Here is a 24645-nt window from a genome sequence, read left to right as displayed (position 1 = left end):
CTATGATATATCTAGTGTATTACATGTCCAGTTCACACGTGGTTAATACTCCCAAAGACTGTAAGTACATGCATATCCCATCATATCTGCATCTGGAAGAAAGACATGGGGCTGCAGATATCATGTAATTGCACCAAGGTGTGCTGCTGACTAATATCTGAGTGCTGCAGTCTATAATTGGGGCTTCTTCCTTCAGGATACCATACCAAGATGGCTTACTCTTACATCCAAAGGGAGAAGAAATAATAACAAAAAAAAAGCTCTTTCTCACAAATAACTGTCCCATGGTTGATTATGTTTGTTTTGATCCTTACGTAATAGGGTTCCTAATCTGCAGTGAGGCAGCGGGAGATGAAAATGAAGAGATAGGAGGGGAGGGAAAAAAAATAGAAGGAAGAGGAACTAATTTTTTATCTCCAAAGTGAAGAAAACAGAATTTGAGAAACACTCCCAAATAGTGCTGGGAGAAGAGGAAGGATTAGATTTATTGGACACAAAAGAAAAAATGCTTCTGGAATGCAGAGCCATCTGCACCTTGAAGTTGGGATTAGACTTATTTTTAGGTCCCTCTTTTTTTCAGACAGTCCACTGATTAAAGATATTCAACACACTGCAGCCAGGCAATGTAGATAAATTGTAAGGAAAATAATGAGGTTCTTTCATAAGTATTTCCATCACTAGGTCTTAGATTTAATTATTTGCCCAATTCCATATTACTACCCAGAAAGAACTTCTGATGCAAGCTGCTCACTAAGCAGAAGGAATTGTGCACAATTTTGATGTATTGATTAAACTGCCACCAAATGATCTGAGATGAAGATTGAACACTCTAAAAGTAATGAAATATGTTTGAAGCTGAAACATTCCATGAATGAGAACGGATGGCTTTTTCTGCTACGCTGCTATCATTTATTAGCTCACTAATCATGTTTATTTCTTTAAGACTTATAGCTTGTTGGTTGAGTTTAGAACAGCAGTCCAAAGCATTACAATTTAAAACACAGGTCCACTCTGCTTTGTGCTGCCGTGCTCCCTGCTGCAGCACAGGGGCTGGAAATGTCCTGGTTCTTTTCTAAATCTTGAAGGTACAGGTCCTTGGAGCATCTGACAACAGAAATCCACAGAAAGAGTTATGAACTGCAGCCATTCCAGACTCACTGTTAAATCTGAATATATTCTGGGTCTTCATTTCATCTGTGCCTTCCCTTCCTCTGATGGAGTTTCACTGATAACTTTCCCCCCTTGATTTCAGCAGACTCCAAACCACCCAATTCTAAGCTCTCTTTGAACTAATTACCAGGCTCCTCTCCCAGTCATGTAATCTCCTCTGATAATTTATTAAACATGTTTGAGCCATCAGACCGAGAAGGTCATGCAAAGACGGTGGCTACAAAATGCAAAATGAGTCGGTTGGGTTGCTTAATGAATTGCAGGTGTGCAACCATAACTCAGAAAAACTGAAGCACTTCTCATTTTGGGGGAAATTAAACCTTGAGCTGTGTTATGGATTTATAGCCACAAGTAAAGATACAGAACATAAAAATATCGTCATTACCAAAATATGCAAATATTCCAAGTATTCAGTGCGTGAGAAAAGCATATTTATTTCTCTGGTCTTACAAGCTATTTGCAAACTAATGAAAATTCACTTTTCTGCATTATATCATCATGGAACACGCAAAGAGCAATTTGTACTCCAACAGAACTGCCATGCAGTTAAGATTTAGGGGTGTCATTTACCAGCCCAGCTGAAAGCCCTGTTGCTTTGCACTGGAGGAAGACAATCGAGCAGCAAAGTCAGCTTCATCACAGTCCTATTCTGCCTATTGAAGTGAGGGGAAAAACATTCCTCCTCCCCGCAATGCACAGATCCCAGCCAGTTTAAGGATAAATAGCTTAATGGAGTGCTGAACCCACATCTCCGACCTCTGGTGCCTGCCGTGTGCCCTCCCACTGACAGCTTGTGTATCCATATTGATTAATAAAGCTTTAAGGACATAACTTCACCTTTATCTAACATCAAACCTAAACATTCTCTGCCTTACAAGGCTGTAATTTATTTAAATTTCTCGGTGAAGTATGGCACCATAAAAGCCGCAAAGGCTGAAGGCCCGTCTGCTGAGGCAGTGGGATGTGCAGAACACAGAGGTCAGCAGTGTGCCATGGCAGCCATTGAGGGCCCATACTTGGCTTTTGGGGAGCAACCACGGGTTCCCCGCAGCAAAGTGGTGATGGGAAGGAATTGCTGCCCCACAGAACCATCATGTGGCCTTAACACTACCCAGCCTTGTGTCGGTGTCCCTCTTTAGGAATGGTGAGCCATTCATTTTGATGCAAACATGTTGGTCAGGTCTTGAATTGCCTTCATGGGAAGGAGGGGTTGGGGCAGGCCTTGTATCGCCAGAGCCTTTCAACAGGGCGTCTTTTGTCACAATTAATAATAGAGAGAAATAAAGAAGGCAGCACTGGTTTCCACCATTAAAACAGCATCAGCATCTACATAACTAAAATATCATGCTGGTATTTGCAGTGGGTGAAATCCCCACGCCCATCACAAGCACAGTGGCAATAACTGCCCTCCACAGTGCTCTGGCTGCTGGAAAGCAGCATTTGTCACGCAGCCGCAGGCTGCTCCGCTCCTTGAGGTCCTGAGGCAAAGCTGTCTGGCTTCACAGACGTTAATTATTTGCGTCTACTGTTAATTAGCTGTCCGCGTCCGTCCGTCACGGTGGAGCAGTGACAGCCTGGGAGTCGGTGCAACCCGTGGGCTTTATCCCCATCCCCTCTGCTCCATTCTGACCAGAACATTTCATTTCAGTCACGGTGCCAGAGGCCAGGCCCTGCAGGACCTTTGAAATCAAACACGTATCAAGTACAGTGGGGAGAGAGGGAAGGGGGAGAAGGGGGCAATTCGGCTCCTCAAGCATGCAAGTCGAGAGCTTTCACTGTATTTATTCAGCCAGCCACACATCACGTCCCGGCTGTCCGAGGGAACCTTGCTGATGGAAATTTCCACCTCGCATTGGTTGATGTTCTGCTCTTTGTTATTGCTTTGCTACCTTCAAGACATTGTAAATAATTGAATTTTTACAGTAAGAAGGTGTTAGATGGGTTTTGTTTTGTGGGTGTAGAAAGAGAAATGAATCCCTGATTTGCTAAGCTCGAAACCAAAACATCCCAGGCTAACTCCTGCCTGATGTCTGCAGGGACAGGGAAGCAAAAGTTCTTCATTCACCAAAGACTCAGTAATAGAAGACACATCATATAGTTCTCAACAGAAGAGATTTATCACTGAACACATTTCCTAGCTGCATTAGCTCAGAACCATATTTCTTTTGTTAAGATGAGAAACAAAAAGAAGTGGTTTGGAATTGCAGTGAAACAGTAAAAAACGAAATCCCAGAGAATAATTAATTCATTCCTTTCCACCTGCAAACTGCCAAAGGACAGGTTGAGCTCTTACCCAAATGTTGCACAGCAATTGTTCAAACACTACCAAATGATTTTCACAAATGCTTCTCGCTCTGTAATTTCCTGGTGACCGAGTCACTGTGCATGTCTGACATTTGAAATTCAAATTTCAGCCTTTTCTGACCGGCTGCACAGATTGCAGGAGCAGACCTGCTGGCCGGGTGGAACTCTGACTTCTGTTGCTGTGATGCCACAGCTGTGCTGTCTCACTCAGCCCCCCCAAGCTGGCTCTGCAGCTTTTGCTACCCACTTCTCCAACCAACGTCCCTGAGCCTTCTCCCAGCTGCACAGCCAGCTGCCCAATAACACCACTCAGAGTGACCAGGTCTGCATGCAATGTGATCCCACTGGTCATTCTGCCATCACCATCACCACTAAAGCTTCTCTTTTGCCTGAGCTTTCTCATCTGATTCTTGTTTCCTGCATTAGCACATGAGTTTCTTGGGGCAGAGGTTGCGCTCCTTCTGGGTATAACTCCTGGGTGCAATGGCAGTAACATCAGAGAGTACTTTCTCCAGTCATTTGCCAGTGTGTTCAGCAAGAAACAAACACCGTGTGCACACAAACACACCAAGCATTCTTAAGGCTTCACATGAATATGCACAGCAATGGGATTTTTGCATTTCTCAGCCCCTTCTCCAGTCATTGGCACAGAAACAGCACTGGGAGCAGGAGCGCTCGCTGCAGGACCACCAGCAGATGCTCTGTGATGGATGAGCAGTGTGGGGCTGTACAGCCAGCACAGCTCCCACACCTCTGTTTCCCATTGCGCTCTCCAGTTTGGTGCACTTCTGAAGTATTTACAGTTGGGCCACTGCACTTTGGAGAGGAAAAACTCAAATGAAATATGCAAAAGATTTTCAGAGATGCAAAAATAAGAGCTTTGTATGAAAGCACCAAAGGTTTGAGCACTAACTGAAAAAAGCCCCAGGAAACACCACAGTGGGTATCATGTTTAGGGTTCTTAGGAAGGAAATCAGTGTGATGCTGCAGTTGTGTACACTTCTCCAATTTAGTCGGTTCTGGTCATAAATTGTTCTTTTTTTTTTTTTTTTATGAGTAAGACTTCTGTTTCTGCTGGGCCTAAAATGTCCCCCTTCCCACCAACTTGTCTTCTGACCTCTCCCCACAGTTCTCTGCTCTGTCATCTAATACTATGCAGTATCTTCCCTGTGATGTTCCCTGCAGACCAGAGCAATTTAGAGGCTCACTAATTCAAACTCTTAACATTTGGAGCAGTGGTAAACACACTGGAAAACCCTCTATGTGAGCATGTCTCCAGTGCCTTCACTGCAGCTGTGCTGTCAGTGCCCAATGCTGGTGAAGGGCAGTGGGTTGGCAGAACTTGCAGGACAGCAGGTTCCTATCACTCCCTGAATGAGCCCACTGTCAGATGGAGCTCAGATCCCCTGGGGGCAGATATATCCAAACCAGGTTCATTGCCAGAGAATATTAGCACAGCTGAGAAGACAGTTTGGATGGCACAACTATCTTGGCACTTGTCCTGGCAGGCACTGAGGGCATCCAGCCAGCCTCATGCCAGTACCATACATTAAGTATGTTAACGGATTCTGTTGGATTGTGATGATCTCTTAATTTTTTTTTTTTTTTTTTTTGACCATCAGCTGTCATCAACAAAAGAAAATGTATCTGTGTGTAATGTATCTTGAGGTGGTTTGATTTTGTGGACAGAGCTGTCAACAGAAATGAAGAAAAAAATACTCATGTCACAGAATTAGAAAATTGTGCCCCAGGAAACAAATTGTTTAAATACCATAATAAACATTACCAAACTTCCACTTTGGGCTCAGTGCTTATTCATTTCAGGTGTGAGTAGAGATGAAGGAGAGCGAAAGTAATGAGGAAGCACATGAAGTACCCACTGCATGTGTTCATCTTGCATGGCATGGCAAGCAAATAGCAAAGGGATGCTCAGCCTTGGGAAGAGCTGGGGACCCCAAGGGTTAAGCCCAGGCAGGCGCAGGTGCAGGCAGTGTTTGTGTGACATCTGAACGCAAAGTGAAAAATCACCTCTTGCAGGGAAGCTCAGCTGTGCGAACCAATTTAAGCTCTGTATAAGAAATGGAGAGAGAAACCAACGCAATAAAATATGATGCAGTGAAGCTGGCTGTAATAGCACACAATCATTTTGCATATTGGGTTCTGGAGGCACTCATAGGGCCAGTGAGGCTGTGCAATTTGAGAACCTGGTAAGAATGGTTTCCCAAGCATGATAACTGCCAAGTGACCAGCTGGATGTAGCCCCCATTATACTCTTCTGCCTTCGAGGTGACTTTCTCCTTGAGTGGAAATATTTACAGCACCATGGTGCTTTGTGACAGCATTGTTTTTACTCTGAATGGCCCCAGAGCATCCGAAATAGAAAAACAAGGAGCACCTCCACTTCCTCACAAACACATTGCTGATCCATGGCAGGAGAGGAAATTAAAAAATTCACTTGTCATCTTCCAAGCGTGATGTGACCTCTGTGCCATTAGGAAGAAATCTACCCTGTAAGGTTAAGTCACTACTTAACTGCTTAATGTCAATCTGACTGACATTAAGCAGATTGATGGGGAGATTCAATTTATTTATTTTTAAATAGGAACCCAAACAACTTAATATTCCTTCTTGACTTAATCTGCTGCCAGACTGGGTATCCAATTCAGTGTGTTTACGTGTCCATTTGTTTATTTATGCCTCTTAAAACCACGTGACCTGCGGGTTCCTATGGGAGTGGATGCTGTGTGACTGTGCTGTAGTCACCATGGATGAAACCCGTGCAGAGATTATCCTTCACATACAGCCATCTGCATTGGCTGTGCTGACTCTAATAGTAATTTTTAAGCATAGGCTCTTGTGGATTATCTGCTTGTTTCAGTGAATAAAAATCAACTTGCAGTTTAAATTAAGATACAATAATTTCAGATCTGGAAAGTATACAGTCATTAATGGGGAAAAATGGTATTAAGGTGGTATACAGGTTGCAGTGTTTAGTCAGCAATTTGAATAGTGAAGAACATCAGAATTGGGAATCTTCTACACTTTAAGAAGGCAGAAAATGTAGATCTTAGCTGGCCGTCATTAAGCATGACTCAAACTGCTCTAATCTTCTCCCATGAAATCGTCATCTAAGCTAAAACGTGTTAAGTATACCTAAGAAATAAAGCTGATTTAATTCCTTTTTGTTCAGCTGTACCCCCAAAACAAAGAGCAGCCTGTTGCCGCTCCACTTTTGTTCCTTTGATCTACTTTGGTGCAGGTAGAGAAGGGCAGGGGAAACTGTCAAGGCCCCAGTGACAATTTGTTTGCTGTGTTGATTAGCATCTGGTAATTAAAGCCTTGCTGCTCTGGGATGTGATATGCCTTTGCAGACCAGTTTTTCTACTGATGGTGCTTCATCTTTTCCTAATGATCCAGGTGGGATTTGCAGCAGCTTGTGCAGGAGCCTGGGTTGCTTGGGTTTCCATGAGGCAGCTGCTTGTGGATAGCTTCTGGAAGCTCCTACTTACTGCAGCCTAATGAGAGATTTTGTTTGTTTGTTTGCACAGTACAAACAGATGTTAAGGCTGGGGCCCTTCTAGTCATAAAAATCAAATGAACTCAGCCTTCTGTGCTACTCTCCGCAGGCTGCAGAATCCCCTTTCCTCTGGTTTTAAACTTAAATACAAGAAGAAAACCAGGCATACTGCTTGTTATGCAGTCTTGTTGTAAAGCCTTTACTCTATGAGGCAGTTACACTGCATGAAGCCAAATGCTTGAAACCCATCAGTGGCTTATAGGATATTTATTTGATGTGGCCTCTTGTCTCCCTCCATCCCTCAGACACAGACACCTTTGGTATCATCTAAACCCTCCCTGCCTTTTCTGACCACCTTAAACATGAAAGCTATCATGCTGTGGAGATGAACATTTGCAGAAAGTGCAGGCTTTATTCTGACTATGGAACAATTCTTAAAACAGCTGTATAACATTATCAGGAGCAGATCTGAAGGGGTTGCTGGTAGGGTCCTGACCTCCTGCTAAGTCCTAATATGGCCCTCACCTGGGTCTCCTCCCACTCTCATGGAGCCCATTTAAGGTTAGGGGAAGGTCCCCCAGCCCTTTTTTGAGCTAGGTTGGAGGAGCACAAGCCCTGTCTGTGTCTGGCTGTGAGCCTTGCTGACCCACAGGCTGAGCTATCTGCCTGACTGTGGGCATGTTCTCTATGGATCACCCTGGTAGCACAGACTCCTGGCTGAAGCTGGCCACCACCTTTGGGTCTTCTTAGCTCAGGTACAGAAAGCCAAGCCTTGCCTGCTGAGTCCCTGACCTTTTGGGTACAGCTGGCCCATCTCCTGTGTGGTTGCGCTGCTAAAGGTAAGATCAACTTATGTTCTGTTTCTCCGTGGCAAATGTTTTTCTCACCTGTTCTTTATGCCCTATGCAGTAGTTTTGCTATTATCACAATGTAGAAATGAGGTTTTGAGGATGAATTTGTGGCTACTGAGCAGAGATTGGAGATGTGATGGAGTTAAGCCAAGCTTGCGACTAGCAGAGTCTTTAGTGAGATTTATACTGATGTATTTTCACTGGGATGTAGTTACCATGCAAGTGTTTTGAATCACAAGGTAAATATGCTATTAAAATATGGCTTTGATGATGAGTTTTGCCATGATCATTTCTATTATCCTTGATGATGAGCTTTGCTATGCTCATTCCTGCTGGTTTTTTTTTTGTTTGTTTGTTTGGTTGGTTTTTTTTAGAACATTTAACCCAAGGTTTAAATTTCATGGAACTACATGACTTTCTCGTTTGAATCACAGATGAGTCTCGTGGTGACATGTTTGTAGGCTCCCATTCCTGATGCAGGGAGAGGCCAAGGCTCTCAATGAGTATAATTGGATAATTCACCCTTTTACCATGTTTCACTGTATCCATGAAGGGCACTCTGGAGGCTGAGAGCATTAATGGGAGGTCAGTAACTTCACTTTGGATGGCTCAGTGTCTGATCTTGGCTGCATTGGTGAGGAGGTGCAGCAAAGCTTATGGGCTGAATGTCATTATTTCTCCTTGACACCAGCATAGCAGAATTGGAATGTAGCCTTTGGAGCAGTTTCACCTCTTATGATCAAATAAACAGGATCCAACAAATGGGACCTTGTTTGCCAGAATTATGTCCGTTGACCCTCCCATGGTATTTTTAGCTGGTTAAATGCCTCCAGTGTTATGCTATTTTCCATCTTAATGTGTGTCACTAGACTGGCTGGTCAGGAAGCAAAACAAAAAGCCCTCACATCAAACTCCCATGTAGCCATTAAGATATGAATGACATCTAGCAGAGAAGCTGTACTTCTGGTTCATGGCTGTCAAATGTGGTTGGGGTTACAAGGAAAGTAGCCTCCAGCTCTTCTCCTGATATAGGAGGACAGAAATAAGTACAAGTAGCCCTTCTCCTGGTGCATCAAAGTTTGATGGGCCTTGCTCAGGGAGAAAAATTATTGGATGAGTGTAGAGAGATACAAAAAAATGTGGTGAACAGGGTCACTTCCATCATTAATGATGCTACAGACCTAGATGAGTGTGTTTCTTCTGAAAAGAAGACATGTTCTTGATCAGCAGTTGTTAGGAGACTGAGTTGCAGCAATCCCTGGTGTTGGCTCCACTGCCTGCGGAGTGCAAGGCAGTTGAACTGAATGATTGTGATGAGTTACTCTGGAGTCTGTAGCACCTTTAATTCTACGGAAACTATAGATGCGGTTCATAATGAATCAGGACATGAAATGCAATAAAAGCCCAGCAGACTGTGCTATCAGCCAAGGAAATTGCCATCAGTTCTGAGAGAACTTAGTTTTTGTGATAAGGAAAAACGTGTGTGCCTTCAGCTTGTTTTCTCTTGTTACTGAGCATGAATAAGCCTTCGAGAGGACATATAGCACCTGGATGTTTATTTCTTGCCCTGCTGTTAGCCTGTGAAACTGCCTCATGTATAAGAACACTGGGGAAAATTAGAAAGAGAAAAATATTTGAAACCTCTTTCAACTCCTGCTGCATGTTTCATCCACAATCTGAGCTTGTTTATTGTGTCAGTCTGTGTGTAGGAGACAGCATCTCATCAAAGTGAACCATATGGGGAGGTGGAATAGATAAGAGCCAGCTTGAAGCAGAGGTGCAGGGAGATAACCTGAGTAAAGCTCAGCTTCACTCATCTAATTTCAGGGCCTTTAAGTTGGCAGTGAAGTTAACCTAGATGAAGAACAGAAAAGTGGAGTTCTATCACCAAATCTCACCAGGGGTGAAGAATGCAATTCTGGCCGTAAATTTAATAAAATTTGGCCTCTGGGAGAGAGAAAAGGTGGACATCAGACTCCAGTTAAATGTCTTTGAAGATGAGGAAAGTCTTTACTGAAACTACAGTCCAACCATATGGGGTCCTGTTTTGTGCAGCTTCTGGTGTGATTGCTTGGCTCTGTTCTGTGGCTGAGAGCTGCCTGAAACTGGCATGTATAAGCATCAGATTCCTATATGTAGAAAAGAGCAAATTAATACAAATGGATTTTACAATCATTACCATTTCGAATTGCCTTTATAGTATTTTAGAAGAATACCAGCTCACAAACATGTTTGAAATGTGGTTGAAGGAAAGCTGAAGATTGTGCAGCAGTATTTAAGAGATTTACTGTGGGACTTAATTAGGAACCTTATTTTTTGCCTGTTTAAGTAAAACTGTATTGATTTCCAGGTTGTGTGGTGATGTAGAGGTGGAGGGAGGCATTTTAACATAGCCAGGCTTTATAACATTGGCTGACACAAGCAGGCTGCTTACATCTGGAGCTTGCTGGTGCCCCAGTGATACCCCAGGAGCCCCACTAAAAGCTGAAGTTGAGTATGTTTGAATGTATCTGCTGAATGTGAACCTTGGACTTCAATCCTGGCATCTAGAAATTGCTTTTCTAGGAGTTTCTCAGGACACAGGTCTGCTGTTGTATTTTTATAACAATGGTTTGTGTGTTTTGGCAGTTAAGGTAAATTACATCATTTGACTCACATTTTTATTTACCTCATTTCCTATTCTAAAAATACACCAAAGATGACTATTCAACATATAAGGCACACTTGAGATGAGTCTGAAATCAGATACAGGAAGGCCAGCAAGCCCTTGTCCTCCCCTTCATTAAAAACACACACTCCAAGCTGTACAAAGAGATGCTGCCTAGTGAAAGGCTGTGATGAGGCTCAGACCCCAGGCTGCTCTGGGAAGCAAAGGAAGGAAGAGAGGAAGCAGGAAAGAGAGGAGGGACTACAGCTTCCTTTTCTCCTGGAGGAAGGCTCTGCTCATGAGATAAACCTACAGAGCCCCACAGGCTGTGGGCTATGTCAGACCTCACATAGCAAAATCAGTGTAACCACATGGGAAGCTGCTTTGCATGGGCACAGGAGGAATGTTTGTTGTCAAGATATTTCAGTCCAGCTCACCTGAGGTGTTCTGAAAGGGGAGAACTTATAACTGAGGAACCATTTCACACAGGAGCATCCCAGTTGTTTCTCAGAACTGACCACCCTTTATGTATAAAACTGCCTGGCACATTCTGGTTTATATTTGACACCCAGCAGCTGACTTGTGGCACTTCTAGAGCTAATGTGAGCAGACTGTAGGGGTTTGGCATTGACTGTGGTCCATCTCGGATTGTTTCTGACGTACTGAGTGCCCACACTGCAGAGGTTTAGGCACGTCTGAACCTCCACCACCTGCTTGCAAAATGATTCTGAATTGCTTCCAAGTGGTTTGCCATCGTTCTTTTCTGGAGTTTCCTGTTCCAGCACCAAATCAGCCAGCTTAGCTGGATGCAGCAACCAAAGGTTTTTAAGCTAAGCTGGCTGACTTTGCTCTGTTCTGCCAGCTGAACTGCAGGGAAGGAACCTCCAGCCATGTCAAGTGGTTTATTGCTGGGCAGATCATCTTTTTCATCCTCTTGAAGAACCTGGGAAAGGGGTTTTGGCCTCAGCCTGTACTTCAGCTTTTACCCAAAGCCTGGGCAGGTGCAGCTGGCACAGCTGGATGAAGAGCAGCTGTGCAGAGGGCATGAAATACAGCCTGAAGTCTGTCCTGCCATCGCTCCAGGGATGCTCATGTTAGGATCAGTGTATAATGTCAGTGCCAGACTCCACAAACAGCCTGTGTCTGTGGTGGCGTCTCCCAAAATACTGCTGCAATGAGTTAGACTAGAAGTCCATTTAGTCTGGCACAGTGCTCTTCATCCTGAATAATAAATGTTACTCGCTCTGGCAGTTTGTACAGATTAACATCCCTGACAGATCTCAGAAGAGAGGCAAAGTACATTTTAAAACATTAATATTCCTCTTTGCTATAAAAGGATTCTGCAAAAAGCTGTGGTCAGTGCCACAGTCTGCCCTCCAAATGAGGAAAGAAGCACAGACTGAGTAATTTTTTTTCCTGAGATCTTTAACCCAATCTGCTTTAGATATTTAACTCATAGACTTTAGATACTTATGAGGCTGATACCCAAAATAGAACGTTCTGGTGGTAGGAATTCAGAGTTTTGTTACAGACTGCCCAACCCCTAGGGATCAAGTGCAAAGCTGGGAGGGGCTGAATGGCTGAAGAACTTCTCCCTGCCAGCCTTCATCACAACAGGTCTTCTCTGCTGTCATGCACTGCTATTACTTGCTTTCTGCTTACACTTGTTTGTCCCCTGCAAGCCTTTGATTTCATTATAATACAGCTATAAAGCAGATAAATAGCATTTATTCCACCTACTATAAGTATTGGCTGACCTTCTTTCTTCAAAGGGAGCTCACTACTGTCCCTAGATGTTGATTTAGGATTATTTGTGGAAGGCAAATGGATGCATACATCACATCAAAATATCAATGTAATTTCCCCTAATGAAGCACTGCATGTGGAAAGGTGGGTGTGCTAAACTCAACCGGCTGAAATAAATAGGGTAGGAATTCTTTGTGAATAATCTTTTTAGGGAGACTGTACAAGCAGTGGTTGTGCATGTTTCCCAGTATGGAGCCTATTGGGGCTGGTGGTTGTCTGCAAATTGGGTTGGGATGAGGCTGCTGATGTAGTGGTAAATGTGGAGGTGCAGGGTATAAGGAAGAAGAAAGCTGTGGATGGTGATGTGTAAAAACGGATGACCCTGAGTTGTTTGTGTATCACCTCAGCTCATGGCTGCTTGGAGAGGGAAAGTTAGGTGTTGCCACATTCATGGCAACAGGAAATGCATCTTGGAGCACTTCTGGGTCTCTGGAGGAAGAGAAGGAATTGCTGGTAAGAACCAGACAAGGAAACCTTCAGGTGTATGGAGAACTGAGTAGAGAACGAGGTGGGTGAGCAGCACCAGCATGACTGGTGCAGTGTGTACCAGGAGAGCACGAGCAGATCACTACAGACCTGGAATGGATGCAGTAGAGCTGAGGAGTACTCTGTGTGAGTGTAGATGGGAATATATGCAAAAGCTGCAAGCCATGCAAGCTGTGTTTTGTTCCTCCACTTTAGCTAGGCATCATGTAGCTGGGTACTGCAGTCTGTAAGTGTGACCAGTGGGAAATTGGGATTAATCACTGTTGTTTTGTACTAGAGGTGAATTCTAAGGTGAAATTGGCCAGATTTCCCTAGGAGCATCTTGAGATCCTCTTTGTTTTGTCTCAGTGAACTCGCAGTGATTTGTGATGTTTCTGGCGAAACAGTTGCATGCTCCTTTGTGATTAAATATTGGTGTTAATTCTTCACCAAAAATGTTACTCTTTAGTTGCAATGGTTTCTTTTGTAGAATAGGTAGGACTTAGAATCATGCTGTGGTGCTGCTCCTTTCCAAGGCAAAGCCTGCTTTCTGGCCTATTAGTCAGCCCTACAGGTTATCCGACATCCCCCAAACAGCATTTACTGCACTTTGGACAGCAAATTTCCATTGGGTGATGAGAAGCTGTATCACCAGCACAGTGTGGCACGTCTCATTGTCTCGCACCGCCAGGATGACAAAGGGCCCTACTGAACCGATACGGCTGGATTTAAGCAAATCCCATTGTCCTTCGGAAAGCCGTGCAGCCAAGAGGTGGCACGTCTGCTGGAAAAGGGGTACGGCGGCGGGGTGAGGGGTGACCCCTAGGGGCTGAGAGCGGGGCCGTGCTTGGGGGCGGCGGGGCTTTGTGCGGGCGGGGCCGTAACCATGCCCTGAGCATCGGCTGCGGCTCCGGGCCGGATCCGGCCCCCTCCAGCACCCACCAACCCCACGGCGGGGGCGGAGGGCTCGGCGCTAAGCCCGGCCCCCGGTAGCAGTCGCCGCAAGGAGGGAGGGCGGCCCGGCTGTGGATGCGAGGGGAGCGGCGGGGCCGGGCTGGGCTCCTCCGGCCGCCCCCGTGCGCTGAGCCCCGCCGGAGCCAAGGTAAGGGCGGGCGGGCGGGCGGCGAGCGGGGCGGTGGGTGCCCAGCGGAGACCATCGGAGCGGAGCTGAGGCGGCGGCTGCACGGGGCGCGGTGCGGAGCGATGCCACCGCGGGGTTGCGGATCCCCGTGCGTGGGGCTGCCCCACGGCCACGCCCGGTCGGAGCCGGGCAAGAGATGCGGGAAGGCATCCCTCCCGCAGCCGGAGTTCGGCGTTGCGTGGAGCGCTGGATCCCGGTGGAGTGATGGATCCCGGCGGTGATGGGTCGCGGGATGCACATCTGGAATGGCTCGGGAGAATTGGGTTCCTCACCGAGAGTGGTGAAAAATCTAGTGTCGCTGCCACAGTTTCACTCTCGGCTTAGCTGCTAGCAAATATTTACTCGCTGCCAGACAATGAGTGCCGTTTGTTGGCTTGTGGTCTGAGAAATATTCCCACGCTAACTTACAGTCTGCGGAGCGGGATGGGACACGCTGCGCTGTCATTCTGCATTGCTCCGTGCCTGTCCTTCCTTTTAAGAGAAAGGAGTCGCAGCCTTGTGTTTATGCCCGGCACATGGCTCGTTAGCCTGTGTACGGGCACATTTGGACAGAAATACGTTCCTGCCGTTGGCTTCCTCTGCTTGTGTTACCCGTGGCTGCCTTCCTGGCTTCCCCTGCTTCCTCCCCTCTCCTAGAATAGCCCCTTTCCCTGTATTGTTCTTGGTGCGCTTCCTCTTGCCTCGCTCTTCCTCCAGCCCTCACTGCAGGTTCTCAGCACAGAATCCTGCTGACATGTGTTGTCACCTTCCCCATCAGTCTCCATCCCCCCTGGAGAGTTTTAAAGTCTAGAGCTTCCTACTTGAGTAAATCCTCCTCCTTCCTCTGTGGAAAGTGCAGCAGCCTTGATTCAATTTGACTCCAATTGCCTATGAAGAGGTTTAAACTGTGTTGAAATCAACTTCATTTAGAAGCTGCTATGTGGTCAGGAGGAGATTACTGGTGGCCTCTGCAGTGCCTTGGGTCAGTTTATATAACGCAGTGTGCTTGTAAACTGGGCTTCCTAACTCCACTATTAATGATGTGAAATAACTTAAGGCTTTAATTTTGACCACACTGCTCCCTTTTCTTCATATGTGGGATGAGGTGCTCTGCAGCTGTGTTGAACGTAGCTGGAAACTTAAATCGAATGCCTTATTCTTGGAGAGGGAAAAATCAATGCCCCTACTGGGACTGGAGGAGATGTAGAGGGAAGCCAGGTTAGGAGCTGAAAGTGCCATCCACAGCTCCTGCAGCATGCTGGTTGGGTCTCATGCCCATTTGGGTGAGTTTATGTGTCTGTGCTGACCCACAGATGGCTTTCATCTGCAGGACCACTTTTTCCAAGGCACCATCCTGTAAGCAAAGAGCAGCTGAACTGCTGTATTCCCAACAGTGATGTAGTCCAACCTTTAATGAGTTTTCATGTGGTTGTAACAGGTAAGTCCTTGGAGCAGTTGGAGAGCTGCTCTGCATCCTGGGGAGGACTGCAGTGCTGTGCCTGGTTCATGCAGAGATGGAATGAATGCATCCAGATTTTGCCTGTTCTCATCTGAGTTCTTTCTTCATCTCTTTCTTGAGTTATGCTGCCCTTTACTTAAAAAAAAAAAAAAAAAAAAAAAAAAAAAAAAAAAAAAAAAGAAGCTTATCCTGCAGGAGTTAGTAATGCTTGCCTTCAAGATTTATATTCCCTGCAACTGAGTGAGCTTCAGTGGTTGGTCTGTTTTATGCCAAAACTTGTCTTACTGATTTCCTTGGACTTTCATGGGTGCACCTGTGCCAGACTTGATCTCTTTAGTTTGCTTCTGATGTATGGAACATGTCAAAAAAAAAAAAAAAAGAAAAAAAGTACTAAGAAAGTGCACTTCAGTCCATTAGATATTTATAATGTCATCGTAGTCAAAAGGCAGCAATTGTACAGAAACCTTTCAATCCATTAAGGCCTGGAATGCCATAAATTTGAAAACACGGCAGGATAAATGAATTCCTGAGGTCTAACATGCAGGTGAGCGCTTTTCTGTGATTTGCTGGGGATGCTGGCTTTGTGCTCACTGCATCTGGGGTATTTTCTGGCTGGTGAAGTGAAATTGCTGCTTTGTTCCCTGGAGTAAGGGCGGTGAATGCATCTCATCTCTAGAAACTGCTCTTTGTAGATTCGTGCTATGACACATTCTATAACTTATTTTCCTGATGCCCATCCACACCTGCAAGTCTGCCCTTAGTTTCTGGTAATTAAAGTAGCAGAGGAGGGTGAAGGGAGGCCTACTGCAGGGCTTCATAATTTTCAAGGATCTCATGTCCACTATCCTATTTTTCCCTGTGTTCCTTAGCATATCCTGGAGGGTGGGAGGAGGGAAGGGAGTGCGAGGAAGTGGGTGAATGCAGTTCTCTGCAATCTAGGGGCTCTGTTCATGACTCTTGCATCTTCCAATGGGGATGGCGGGCTGATGTGTCAGATGTGTTTGCAAGCAAGTGATGGTTTGAACTAAAGCTGGGAGATGAACAGGTTAGGAGGTTAATGAGATGTCTGAACTAAATTGATTTTCCATACAAATTGGCTGCAGTGTGTTTTGTTTGCTTTCTGCCTTTCTCTTGGATGCTGTGTTGCAGCAGCTACGTGAATGTAATGAGCAGCAAAAGGGATGAGGAGTTGTGGTTAACTGGGAAATGTGTTTGGGAAAACTTGTTCTTAGCTCTGGGTGTGCTGCCACACAATCTAGGGCAGAGTAAGGCAGCTCTGGCTTAGGACCCTGTGTACCTGGGTGTGGGTCTTGGTGCCATGACTGGCTGAGTATCATAGAATCCTGGAGTCATAGAACCATAGGAATCATCTAGTTCTGACCCCTTGCCACGGGCAGGGTATATGCAGCTGCATGTTCTGACTGTCAGGTGGAGCAGTTTGTGCCCAGCTTTAACAGCAACCTCTTCTTTAGGTGTAGAATTATGCAGCCTAACTAGATGTGAGACAGAGTAAGATCAAGCTTTAGCTCACTGTGTCGTGACAGGAAGGATTGCTTGAAGGGAGACAGAGGCCTGGCACCTCTGCATTTGCAATCAGGCATCAGATAAACCAGCAATGTGCCATATGCTGCAAGACTGGTCCATACTTAAAACTGTTTGCTGAGAATATTAAGTCTAGAGCTTAGCACAGTAAGTAGGTCACTGGGCATTGTTGGTAAATGATCTATGGCCTTATTGCATAGACCTCACCATTGGTGTTGTGTGACAGTGATAAGTTACAGGAACAATTCCTTGGCTGGCTTAGAGCATGTATGTTTCTTTTTTAAGAAGGCTAAGCAGTTTGCATCCAATAAAATAATGAAAAGCCATTGGCAAATCTGCTATTGTTTGGTTGCAGCCACTTGAAAGCATCGAGCCTTCCTCTTGCACCCAGTCACAATGCATCAATGCTTTCAGCAACCTATAGCACTGAACCACAGGACTGTTACAGAAAGCAGCGGTTTTTGTTTTCTTTTGCTTTTTAAAGTTACACAACAAACCACCAAAATGTGGGTTCTTCAGAATTGCAGTGATTGCTGGAGAACATGGACTGCACAGAGAAGACATGCAAGCTGTAATTTCAGTTAGCCCTTTGGTTTTGCGTAGGCTGCCTACAGAGATATCTTCTGCAAGATTGGGGAAGGATTTGCTGTTGTGATGGCTTCTTTGTTTTGAGAATAAACTCTCTGTAGGTCATCTGAAATTAGAGCAGATGAGAATTTCAGGTTTACAGCAGCTGTCAAAACTTAAGTGCCAAGGAAGGGGACTTCAGCACAAAGAGAGATGCTGAAGAAGAAACAGTTGTATGACAGAGATCTTGTGAGTTGTTGGTCAGTTTACCAAACCATTACAGAAGTGGTTGCCCAATAGATGGCAAGATTCTTCCAGAACTTCAAATACACAAAACTGTGGCACTGAGGTCCTTCTGTTCCTCTGTTGGTGCCGCTCACTGCCTCCAGTTTGCAGCTGGATTCTCAGCATCCCCTAAGTGCTGGGTGGGGTGTGGCTGGAGATGTGGTCTGGGTGCTGTGCCAGGAGAATCCTTTCAGCTACTGTTTGGTCTGAAGGGTGTGCATGTGCTTGGTAAGCTGGTATTGACTGGCAGTCATCAGTTCAAACTTCACAACCTGTCCATGTTCTGTCTTACAGAGGCATGTGAGTACCCCAAACCCTTCCTAATATGTGCAAAACATGAAGCCCTACAGCTTTTCTCATGCTAATGTTTGAGCCGTGCTTAATTGCTTTGAAAGAGAGTTCCATGGGTTGGTTGATCTCCCCATAGATGAATGTCTTTCATATAATTAATCCTCCATTTTTTCAGGTCCAGGATGTAGGAGAAATGGCTCTAGAAACAAATATGTTTACCTTGCACTGCACTACAAACAACTCCCCTGTTCTTTAAAGCAGAAACAAAGCAAAAAATAAGACACTTTTCTGCATGTTCTGTAGAGCAGGGGAATTATTGTATCATCACAAGCATTCCAAGAGAGAACTTTCATGGCATTTCAATCTTGAAAAATCCTATAAGAAAATCCAATGATGAGACAAAGTCCATGGTGAAATCTTAACCCTCTTGAAAGTAATTGGGATCTTCAGGCTAGGGTTTTGTCTGGAGTTTTACTTAAAAGTTTCCTTGAGATACTGTACTGGTGGACTTCAGAGCTGTAGAGTTGCACAGTTGTGCTGAAATACCAGTTCCCACTTGTTCCAGCTTTATTCATAAATGATCATCCAGTTGGCTTTCTTTTTTTCCCTTTGTAAAGAAGCCCAGTGTGATTAGCAAACAATCTCTTGGTGTATTTTGATTGCTTTTAAATGGGTGGATTAAATGGGCATCAGCAAAAAACTTGTGTATCCTTTTTCCATCTTTCTCAAGAAGCCCTAAGAGAATTAGAGGGAGACATATGACAAGTTTTCTTGGTGCAGAGACTGTTTTCTCTTCTTCAGAAGGAAGAGTCTGTAAGTAATAATAATTACTGGACATTTTGGAAAGTGCATTCATTTGACTCAGCCTGCCCTGGCCCAGAGAACACAGCGGGGCCTATTATTGAGGTAAGAGTTTGAGTGCTTTCATATGGCAGTGCTTGATTTACTCATCTCTTTGTCAGGCTGAAGTCTCAGGTAACAGAGAGGTGGAGGGTGATAACATGGTAGAAGGACGTGGGGATGCTTTAGAGCAGGAAGCAGACTCAGCTTGGGGGTAGGAGCCTAGAAAGCCAGGAGGAAGGAGGAGAGCAGCTTGCCAGGGTTCAATGCTCTGGTCCTGGCCGGGCATTGTGCAAAAGGCAGTTGCCATCTGTAATGTAGGCTCAGGCTGAGATCATAGCATATTGATGGATTTTATGTGACATAATGCCTCTTGAGGCATTGCTGTGCTAAATGCATAGGTTATAGGAGCGCGGTTGCTGCATCAGTCTCAAGAATTCCTCTTGGCTGTTATGGAAAGCAGATGTACATGTTCAGTAGCTGTTGTGCAAGAAAGCTTGGTCTGAATCAAAGCTATAAAGGAAGCAGTTCCTAAAGGTAAAACATCTGAAATCTCAAAAGATTTAAAAAGAGAATAAGATTACAGGCTATGACATGATCTGTCATGTTGTCTGTCCCCAAAGGCAATAGTGGAGGAAAATGTGTCTGGAGCTGGAGAAGCATCTCCAAAAGTGAGTCCCTAATGTACGGGGATGGCTACAATTGCATGAATGTTTGGCTGTTTCCTCCTTGCTTTCCTTTGGATGTAAGACAAATCTCTCCTTGCTCTTCCTGTTTAAATCTGGACTTATGTTCCTAGTTTAGAAAGCAAACTAATAACCCCTCCAGATTGTGGATTCAGCAATTTGAACATATTTAACTCTGACACTGATTTTCCTCTTGTGCCTAATACAAAGGAAATATCTTTATTTGCGGGAATGATGCCTGAACCTGGTTGAAAGCAAACTTAAAATGACCAATGTTTTGCTAATACTCTTTCAAGAAAATGTCTGCACCACATATGAAAGCCATGTATGGAGATGGAGGGTAAAACATAGCAGCTCAAAGGATGTGCTGCAGTAGAAGTCTTTCTAACCTTTACCACATAAGCTGTATAACTTTACTGTAAGAAGAACAATGGTTTGTAGATGTTTCTTCCTCCCTCCAACATCAAAAATCTTAGAGTTGATAGAATCTAATACTTCAGCAATTAGAATACAACTGGCATTTATTGCAAATGTGCTTGTTAATGAGATTGAGAAGAGGTGGGTACATGTTGTGTAGGACTTTCTGGACTGTTTTTTTCTTTAGTCTTCCAAAACAAAAACTTCTGATTTAGGTAATAAACAGAACTTTTCTTTAACTCCTGTTGTCTCCACGTTGAAATCCAGTTGCAGCTCTTGATTTACATGTCTGTGATCTTGTGCAGGGGGAAAAAAACTTGGAGGAAAGACCTCTCCTAATCACTTCTACAGCACAACCTGACTTTGCCTGCATGGGAGTCAGAAGTAGGAAGCTCCAGAGGTGTCTGTTTGGCAGCCTTGAGGCTGATGCATTATCTGGCACTGAGCAATGTTTATATACTTATCTGTCAGTGTTTCCTAATGGTGACCATGTGAGTCTGCCTCTCTTGGCAAAAGCATAACTCACTTTCCGTGTTTTAGCCATCGTTGCACTTACAAGCAAATCGCCATAAGGGTTGGATTTGAGTCTCTGCTAAACAACAGGGGAGTCATCTAATAACAGCTTTCTATGAAACAGAAGGTGAATGGAAGTTGAAACCAAATAAGCAAATGAGTCTTGGTGAACTTGAGACGTTCTGGGGACACCAGCAAGCTCCGTGCATGCAGCTGTTCTACGGGCAGTAGCAAGAACCTCATAAGAAACAGGCTGATGTCAGAGCTTCCTACTTTGTCACTTGAACTGATTATTATTGGCACAAGAGAAGAAAACAGGCTTTTTCAGCTCTACCTGATAGCAGATGAGGGGAGGAAAGAGGGATGTGTTCGTATGGGCTGGCATCACTGTGTGATCGAAGACCCTACTTCTCCCTTGCAAATATTGCTTAACTTTTAAATCATAGTGCCTACTGGTCTATTAGTACTGTTGTATAGGAAGCCATGCAGTGTATGGAGCTGTTTGTTTGGATCACCTTTAGGGATGGGAATTTCTTCCTAATTGTCCTCTCCCAGTCCAAGAGGGAGGTGGGTCTGTGGTAGGTTGAAAAGTACAAAAAATAAACTGTAAGGAAGGAAACCAGCAGGTCCTGCTGTGCTGTCTGCCATATAAGATATGTCTTGATTTATTGTTAAATAAGCAGCTCTCATAACAAAGGTATTTGAAGAAATTTGTAGTAAAAACTATTCAGCTGAAGTGAGTTAACCCTGTTTGATTTTTACTGAGCTTTCTGACTTGATGGAACTTGGCTGCAAACGTGGTGCCTTCAGTTCAACACTGGGAAGCTGATGTAATTTTAACCCTGTCATTTTCAGCCTGAATCTGTTGTGGTGTTTTTGTGCATTGCTTTTTTTTTTTTTTTTTTTTGTTAACCCAGTACAGCTTTGATTCCTGGTAGAAGTAGTGTTCAGCAGTGCATTAACATCTCCTCTTTCAAAAGTTACGCCCTGCCACAGCGTCATATGCTTGTTAGGGCAAGCTGCACCTCTTCTCTCCTTCCTGCCAGAGGAATCCGTCCCTTTTTTTTTTCTTGTTTGGGGTTATTTTTGTTCTTTTCTTTTTGTTGTTGCTTCCCAATCTCTCCCACGTTGTGTGGATGAAGTCTGGAGCAGGCAGCAGCTGAGATACGGTATGTTTATTCAAATACATCGGAGTGTCATCTTTGCTTTTGACTAAAAAGTGGTTGCATGGGATTTTGGTGGCACTAAGAATAAGGTTCCCAGTTTGCTCAGCAGTTGTTGTCTCCAGCTCCGTCTCTTCTGGTTGTGCTTTGTGGTAGACAGTCTGTCTGGTGCTTCCTCTGCAAAGTGGTAATTGTTGTGTTTGCATGCTGGTGTTGTTCTGGAGTCTTGTCCCGCTAAAATGAAACTTAGGGGGGAAAAAGGTCAAGAAAAGCAATGGGGTAGGGCTGTGCTGGGAGCAGCAGCCAGAAGAAAAACGAAGTACAAAATGGACACAGCGAGTGGCAAGTGTGGAAATGCTGCAGGGAACAGAATGAGCGACCATTTGTCATTAGGAAGCTGTGTCTGGTGATTCCAGGTAAGTACGATCAGTCTGACTGAGCTCCCAGCTCATTGCTGTGCTGTGTGGTCCTGCTGCAGGCAGCGTGGGAGCAGGTTGTGGCAGTTTGTCTCAGCAAACAAAGACATTGTGCTGCTCCTTTGCTTTGCAACCTGCTCAGAAGCATGAAAACAGGCCTGGGAGATGCAATGAGTTTTCTCAGCTGAGACCTGAACTGTGAAAGCTGAATGGAGATGTGCCAGAGATGTGGAGAGCAGTAGTTGCAGGCTCAACCCTATGCTTGGAAATGCAAGAAATCACATTTAATGTTTTCTTTATTTTTAACATGCTTGGTAACTTCCATTGTTGCAATCCATCCGCTTAAATGTTACAGCTTGGAGTCCCTGCACAGTGCCTTGGTGTTCTGGCCTGTGCCAGCTAATCTGAAACAACAGCAGCACGCTTTGCTCACTGCTGGAGCTGCTGAGTGTCTCTACTGCTTGGTGTGAAGATAAGCACATGAGGGGAGGAAGACAGGAGAGCTCCATGTGCCTGGCTGTGTGCTCCTTCTCACCTCTTCAGCAGTATCAGGGCGAGGAGCTTCATTTTGTCCATGGGGGTCTGTGACATCAGGCTGCAAAACAGTGCTCTGCAAAGCTGTCAGATGCAATGTGTGTAACAGCAAATGAAGCGTTAGCAAAAAATGAAGATGCTGGTTCCTTTCTCTTAGGAGATATTTGTTTCTTTGAGATCGGGAGGAGGAAGAGGAGATGTAGGAACGTGTGAGTGAGTGAGGGATTGAGAGGAGGGCAGATCTGTGCTGTCCCCAGTCACCTCTCCCAGCTCCTGGCTTGGGTGCTGCAGCTTCATCCCCCTGGATCTCTCCCAGCTCTGGGGGGAGGCTGTGGGGCAGCGGTGCCTCCTGGGGGGGGTGGGAGTGGGAGTGGAAACTCCCGCTGTGCAGGAAGAGATGGCTGATAAGGTGCCGGGTGCTGCTCTTCCCATAGCACTGATATCTAATGCTTCTGGAAAAGAATGAAAGGCTTTGCAGGAGGGGAGGTTGTTTGGCAAAGAAGTCTGGAACAGATGAATCAACACCTGGCTGTAGCTTGTGCTCTGCCTCTGGGGCAAGACAGATGTAAGAGCAGTTTTAGTAGCAGTGCCCATTGCCTCAGGCTGGTTGGCCCTTTCAGGCCATCCATGGCATTCACTCCCTGTAGGCAGGGCTTCAGAAGGGCACTGCAAAGAAACAGAACAGCAGTACTTGGCGGGTGCAAACATCAGCGTGGGAGAGCTGCTCAGTGCAACATAAGAAGGAGTGATAATGTAGAAAGCTGAGAAAACGAGTGTTTGCCTTATCTGGATTTGTTCCATGTTAGGGAATTCTGCAGAGAAGTCTGTGCCAGGCACCAGGACATCAGCTGAGAGCAAGCACGAGAATGTCCAAGGCTTTAGAGCAGATGGTGCTTGGGACCAGATGTGGGATCCACGTGGGTGGACTTCTGTTACCTCAGGGGGTTTCTCAGTATTAGTGTCTCACTCCTAAGGACTGGCCTGGGGTTTGAGACATACGTTTGTCCATGTAATTGAGTACATATGTGCCTATCAGTTGTTTTCTTATGACTTATTTGCTTGTTTTTTTTATTGTGCTGCATCCCAATTTATTATCCCACATCTTTGTTATGCATAAGGTATGGTATGTGACTCAAGTGGAGGGAGGTGCAGAGGTATTTTTCAGTGGTGCTTTATGCCCTTCTTAAGCACAAAAGGTTTTGAAAGTTTTGTTTGTCCCTTCAGCGTGCAATTATTCCAAGCAAGCAATTTCCCTGAAGCTGTGATGTGTACCTGAGGGGGAGAGTGGGTCAAGATTAGAGCAAAAATTACATTCAAGCCAACCACCATGCAGTAAGTCCTCAGTGTTGTTATTACAGGTGAGCAATATCACTGTTATTGAGACACCTCTGAAAATGAGGTGGTGATGCTCCTAACCACTGTGCTCCCAGCATTCCCAACAGGTGCGTGTTAAATTGAATTGCATTTGTTTTCATACAAAATAGAGATGCAAAGATTATTTAAAAATAGTCTGTAGCTGGGTTTGGATGGAGACACAGAGCTGTGCCCTGCGGAGTCTGGGCACAAGCAGCCCTGCTCTATGGAGGCCCTGTGCACACCAGTGATATGCATTGTCACTGAAAGCTGAGAAAATGGGTACATCCCTGATCTGGATTTGCTCTGTGTTTGGGAATTCTGCAGAGAATTCTGTGTTGTACTTTGCTTTTTGGCCTGTACCTGAACTGCAAGCTCTGTGTGCTCAGGTACCTCTAAACCATTTGTGCTGCTCAGTACAGGATCTCTTGCAAAGTGGTTAAATCTGCTGTGGATATAAATGGACTCAGAATGGAGTAATAGAACACGCACATAGCTTCATTAATATAAAGCTTAGCCCTTTCATGTTAAGGCTTTTTTTTTTTAAAGTGCTGGAACTTCTTGGCATGGTCACAGCCACCCTTTTTCTCCAAATAACATTTTAGGATAATCATTGAGTGGGATGACTGTGTCCCCTGTGAGGGCTTAACAACGTTGGCAAGCAGAGGATAAAATCAGTCATGCTGTCTCTGGTTTTAG

The 24645-nt window shown here is 44.9% G+C and overlaps 1 protein-coding gene across 1 annotated transcript in view; it reads left to right on the top strand.

Annotated features, from left to right (window-relative positions):
* Nucleotides 1-7596: 7596 nt before the first annotated feature.
* FRMD4B (FERM domain containing 4B) overlaps nt 7597-24645 on the top strand; it is a 106042-nt gene continuing 88993 nt past the window's right edge. Inside the window, exon 1 of the mRNA XM_090148419.1 lies at nt 7597-7830. The gene's annotated coding sequence lies outside the window, so the exon portion shown is untranslated. The remainder of the gene's footprint in view (nt 7831-24645) is intronic.

The sequence above is a fragment of the Phasianus colchicus genome, chromosome 11, assembly GCF_987193195.1.
Source record: "Phasianus colchicus chromosome 11, bPhaCol1.hap1.1, whole genome shotgun sequence".
In the NCBI taxonomy this organism is placed as follows: Eukaryota; Metazoa; Chordata; class Aves; order Galliformes; family Phasianidae; genus Phasianus; species Phasianus colchicus.
This window is presented reverse-complemented; position numbering and strand designations above follow the sequence as displayed.